Here is a 6,000-nt window from a genome sequence, read left to right on the forward strand (position 1 = left end):
AAATATATTCAACTTGCGGTGATAAAATAACAGAAAAAAGCTTGAATTGAATGCTTGAGTTAAATAACGATGATGATTAATTGATGAAAATAATAATTATAACAAATGCTAGAGGTGCGGACAACTTCACAACTTAAAGTAAACAGAAACTATGATGGCCGGACAGTCTGGCCATCCTAAGCAGAAATTGTGAAGTGGGCTAATAGCTGCTCGGGGTTATTTTACTACTCACAGGTTGAATGAATAGCAAATGTTCCAAGGAAACACAATAATGCAGTATACAGGGTACAAGACTGCCTTCCATCAAGGTTGAGCTGCTGCTGTAGCGTCCGGTCAAGGCAGCCGTGCTTAACGGATAAGCAGACTCTCCATATTAATCAAATGTGACCTAAAATTGTCCAGCCTGGGCTACTAGCACATTGTAAAGCTTAAAGGAAATGCTGCTCAACAGAAATGCAGTACTTCAAGGTATGGATGTTATCTCTGAGGGTTGTGTCACTTGTATGTTAAGCAGCCTGCTAGTATCATAAATCATTATGTATAATCTAACCCCTTATTGCTTTTCTTAGGGCAGTTATCACTTACGTGTAGCTTTCAGTGCGTTAGTCTGTGTTGCAGTCCTGAACCTCTAAATCAGATGGGCTGGTATATGAGGCGCATATAAATGAGAGTTGTGTCTTCTGTCTTCCCCGCCACGAGAGTTTGGTGTGCATTCGCTTCATTAGCCATCAGTCTCTCGCTAAGCCAGACTAATGGTTTTCTTGTTGCATGACAGTGACTTTGTGGCACAGACCACCAATATTTTTTCCCGCACTCTGAGAGAGATATCTACAGTTTCTTTTATTTGTTATTTGAAGCATACGGCTTCTCCTCTGTTCAATTTCAATATCAGGAGCTGTTGGTATGGCTGGTCGATCAAACAGTTGCTATAAAAGCCCCACAGAAACATCAGACGCAGTACATTTTTCTCTCTGCTGCCGGGCTCTGGGGCTGGACTGTAATGAAGATGTCCAGCCTCACAGTGACATACTGTAGGCCCTCCTGGCTGCCCTTTAGATAGAACAATTGCTGGAGAAAAATGTTAAAGGATTGCTCTCTTCGGAGGTACCAAACAGTTTTCTTTCAATACACAAAACATCTGCAAATTCCTGCTTTAGTTTTTATTACTTGCTTTCCCTAAACTCTCTGCCACTTCTTCTATTAATCTATGGGACCTTGTCAGGGTTTTTTTCATGCATTATTTTCAGCACAGCACTCTCTTTTTTGGTCAAAATAGGTCACTGAATAAAGCCACATGGCATTAAAAATGAACTTATGCTCATGAGTACTGAAAGGGTAACCCTTGAATATTCAGAACAACTATTACATATCAAGCGACTGTGTGATGTTGTGGGAGCGTAACAGCACTTTGAATGTGTTAACATACATAATTGATGTCGATGTGTACATTCACCGCTTCTAGTAATGCAATGGACAACCTACCCCACTTGTATATTTCAAGAGATTTAACTAGTACGGCTTTCTAAGTGACCCACTGGGATTCAGTTGCAGGAGGAACAACGGATTATTGATCACTTAAGGAGGAAAGATAAAGTGCGGACAAACTCTTTGATATGCAGTGTAGACGTTGTTTCCAGATCATGAGCAATGCCAGAATGCTGTTTAGATCATGACTGTGTTGGGTAAAACTTTGTCACAGTCTCCTGTCCCAGTATGGAGGATTCAAACAAGTTGTCCCTGGCTCTCACTTTCTTCCCACCTGACATACTGACCAGACATGACTGACACCATTTTACTCAGGCCTGATTTTCTGCCAGTGTACCCCTGTCACTTGGCCAAACTGCTCTTTGATATAGGACATAAGCACAAATAGGGGGGAGGGGATGTGCGTGCTAGGGCATAAAATCATCAATGACATGTCAACATCTTTCCCCCTGTAGGAAGTGAGACCTCCAGTACATCAAACAGATTGCTTCTGATCTGTGACCAGCGAATGGACCCGCTTGGATCAATGTGCTCATACAAGCACAGAAAACCAGAAATCACTTAGCTACATGAAATCTAGGCTTCTTAGACATAAACTGCAGTTACTGTCTATCACTGTGCAGCCCATAATAAGAGAAAAAAACAAGCCACACCAGTTTACAGTTAAAGAAGCAGCATCAATTTTGTGAAACACTGGAGGATTCAGGGGCTTTCTGCGAGGCTAATAAAACACACTGGACCAGCAGCAGCAGGCTGTGCTGAAATACTCCTAAGGTTTATCACAGATGGATGTTGCCTTGGTGCTTTTTCCAAGAAGCTGCTGATGATCCAGAAACAAGGCGGCAGGACTGATGGGCGATTTGTGAATACTTCAGTAACGTTTGACCATTAAAATGTGCTGTTTTTTAAGGTAGGTAGCCTAGATGTAGTTGATTATTGGCATCCAGTGTAGAGAGAGTACTAACAGCACTGTGGATGAAAAGAGGTCTGCTGCCACTGCACTGGCTGGAGCAACTGCGGGTGCTGCTCATGTGTAGGCTACCTGCACTGAGCCAATGTAAATGTTGTAAAGTCCACATATTCCCTGCAAATCATACAATAATGAAACGGTGTTTCATCATGAGGCCCATCATTAAGTGAAGTGTTCAGCTCAGTGCATCCCACAAACGTGACTGTCAGAGGATGTGATGCTTTATCATCCATCGGATCATATAGGCGAATGGTATGTAAATCTTGGTGCGCAGCATTAAGGCAAATTAAATCTCAAAAAAGTACATTGTAAACGGATTAATGTTTCGTTTCATGGATGTTTGGCATAATAATTAACTACCTACGTTCGTCATGCACTGTAGTAGGCTATCATAAGCCACTGTAAATGTACAAGCGAGAAAAAGGGTCTGCGAGGCTTACCTGATTTTCTAGTAACAGGTGGTGATGTCTTATTAGATCCCTTTAGGCTCCCAATCCCTTCCTGTGACGGGTTGTCTTATTTTAATTTATGCAACGGTTGCTAAAACATCTCTGCGAAATCACAATGCATCCCTTGTGGCAGCATCGCCCACACGGCATCCTGGTCCACTCCACTCTGTAGCGACGCGCAGAAATCCGACAGAAAATAAGCCCACAAAACAAGATTTGTCCACATTTCCTGGGCAGCGGCGGTTTCAGGGATTCCTCTCCGTCGACATCTCTGGCAGAGGGTCCAGTTTCACAGCTCTGTGTCCGTCTCTCTCTCTCATCGTGCTGCCAAAATGACTGAAGCTGGGAATCACACGCGGCTGGTTTAACGCGCGCGTCAATCGACTTCGTTTACCCAAGGCACCCGCACAACTCCGGATCCATTAATATTACATGGTTCCACTTTTTTATTGTTTCTAGGGACGTCTGCTGCTCCGTCCAACGTTACACTCGAGTGAAAGACGCACAAATATCCTACAAAGCGTTCTTCTTTCTTTTTCTGCCAATTACGTTTGCGTGCACTGCGGTCCTCTGTGTGTGTGCGTGTGCATGTGTGTGTTTGAATTCATTTGGGATTCATACCCAGGTTTGCTCGCTTACAAATGAGATCTGCGGCAAAATACAAAAGAAAAAATAACATTTGCTTTACTGCCTATGCAAAGCCTACTTATTTTTACATGAAAGGCGAGCGTGTCTGCATGCGGATTACAACTTTGCTGAGCTAAATGGCTTATTAAAGAAAAAACTATGGGCGGATTGTTTCAGTCTTGCAACTTCAGACTCTCGTGACTCAGTTTGTGTTGTCAATGAACACACACTGTACATGGGCCTATGTGTTCTCAGTAGTTGGACTCTTTCCCCGAGGCCCTCGCGTGAACAGCTGCGCAAGGTTGGCCAGGTGCACCTCATCTTCCATGCTGTCATCATGCCAGCTGAAGACTCCCGCTGTCCCCCCGCCCATGATGCAAGTGGACTCTTATGACGTTAAATGTTGCCTATACTAGCGAGTCACAGCCACCAAGTATTCATAAATGCAGGACCACGTGGGCATTTCACTATGGCACCCCATCACAGATCGAGTCTCTTATTCTGAAAGGGTTGCTGATTAAAGGGCAAGTCCATCAGCTCTGGGCCAGTACGCTGAGTCCTGTTGGTTCTGCTGTCCTCAGGGTTCTGCTGTGATCCATTAGCAAACCAAAGCTAATTCATGCCCTGATTATAGCTCTTGGATAGCCTTCAGGTCTCACAAGAAGCACTGTAAGAGTATCTGGCCTCCTTCTACCTGTCTAGGTTATGTCCCCAGGGGTGTGGAACTGGGAGGGGACTGTCAAGGGGGGCCCATGAACATACTATAACAAATAGCCGTGAATGCAGGGAGGGGTGCATAGAGTATGCTTATGTACTGGGCCCAGATTAATGTGCAATGCCACTGGATGTCCCAAACAGATACTGATACGCTGGATCGAGTTCAGCACAGATTCTGGGCCTATTGAGTGGATCAAGTATCAGCCAGCACGTGACCAATCCACGGGAAAAGGCTAGGCTATTTCTTTGTCAGCGTCACTGGAAGAATCCTGTGTTTCTGCTACCAGTTATATTAATTTAGTTATGGTATGCTGCCAACTCAGTGCCTTATCAATCTTTTTCTACAGTGAGATACAGATTTTAAATTTGGGGGCAAAGAGAGCACTGGTATTGGTACTCGTTATCGCCACACAACCTGAGCAAGAGGTATCGAATCTGCCATGAGGAAATCAAATGTTGTATCAGTGCACCGCTCCCTAGTAGGCCTACATGTTTTCTCAGTCAACTTTTTACAATGAGGAGCAATGGGGGTCCTATATTATCAAAAGCATTATCTGCCAAAGTTGCATCAGTTTTGGATGTTTCAGGTGAGATAGCCGGGTTCTGTGTCTGAGCTTTAATCACTGGTTAAAAGTGGGCGGGGCTCTGTTGTTCCATGCCTCAATCAGAAATGGGCAAATGTGATAAAGGTTGCCAGCAAATCTGATCAAACCACACACAGAGTCTTGAAGAAGCAGGTTAGGTGAGTTTATACTGTTGATAGATGTTACCTAAGCTAAACTTTGATAGTTGCTTATTTAGTCATGAATATTTACTGTTACTGATAAAAACATCAAATGTGAAACCAAGTTTTAGGGGGCTTTAACCCATCTAACCTCCTGTACATTATGTACAGTTCTTATATACTGGGTGATTTTGTTTTGTATATTAAAATACAACTATTATTAAAAATACTATATGCACACAAAGACATTTCCATATACACAAACATACACCTACATATATTCAGATATACATGGATTAAAAGTAAACAAAAGCCTGTGCAGGAAAGGTAGGAGGCTAAAAGCTTATACAAAGACACCTCCGAAAAACTCAGGGCAAGATAAGCGGGATTACATTAAATTAAAATAATGAGGGGTGGAAAGGCAATTTCAAAACAATGGGGAAAAAGAAATATAAATATATAAGAATTACTGCTCATTCCAGTTGTTTATCAGTCAATGCTGTAATTTCAATTTACAAATGTTTGTGTAAGATGTTTTTTAAAAGATGATGAATAGTTTGAATTCAACAAAACACTGTGCAGAATGAGACCACATGGCTGAGACTTAAAAAAAGATTAGGATGCCCAGACGGTCCAGTGGACAACACCTGGATGTTGTATTGAGAAGCTGGTGCTGCTGGTGCTGCTGGTGCCTCTAAAAAGCAAATCAAATGTTATCCTTTTACCTGTGCTTGAACTGAAATCAAAAGCATGTTCATGTTTCAATTGAGCATATTTTTTCTGGTGTTGCACTATCCTGCTCTAACACAATGCAGGGCCAAGGATACATGGCTTCCTCTCTGTTAATTAATTCTGAGCTCATAAACTACAGCCTCTGTTTTTCAGAATCGGTGATGTGATTTGTGTTGGAGCTCCATGCTTACACTCCATCCTTCACTGCTGTCAGTAGAACAGCATCTACATGCTCTGTACAGTACTGAAGCATGAAAACCGCAGGAAGGCATTTGTCACCTGGCCATGCAAGATCT

General features: G+C 42.8%; 1 protein-coding gene across 1 annotated transcript in view; it reads right to left on the reverse strand.

Moving 5' to 3' along the window:
- Positions 1–3,697, reverse strand: part of sntg1 (syntrophin, gamma 1) — a 29,018-nt gene extending 25,321 nt beyond the window's left edge. Inside the window, exon 1 of the mRNA XM_038717841.1 lies at positions 2,896–3,697. The gene's annotated coding sequence lies outside the window, so the exon portion shown is untranslated. The remainder of the gene's footprint in view (positions 1–2,895) is intronic.
- Positions 3,698–6,000: the final 2,303 nt, after the last annotated feature.

The sequence above is a fragment of the Micropterus salmoides genome, unplaced genomic scaffold, assembly GCF_014851395.1.
Source record: "Micropterus salmoides isolate LMB-PRFRI ecotype aquatic unplaced genomic scaffold, ASM1485139v1 Ms_hic_scaffold_14, whole genome shotgun sequence".
Lineage (NCBI taxonomy): Eukaryota > Metazoa > Chordata > Actinopteri > Centrarchiformes > Centrarchidae > Micropterus > Micropterus salmoides.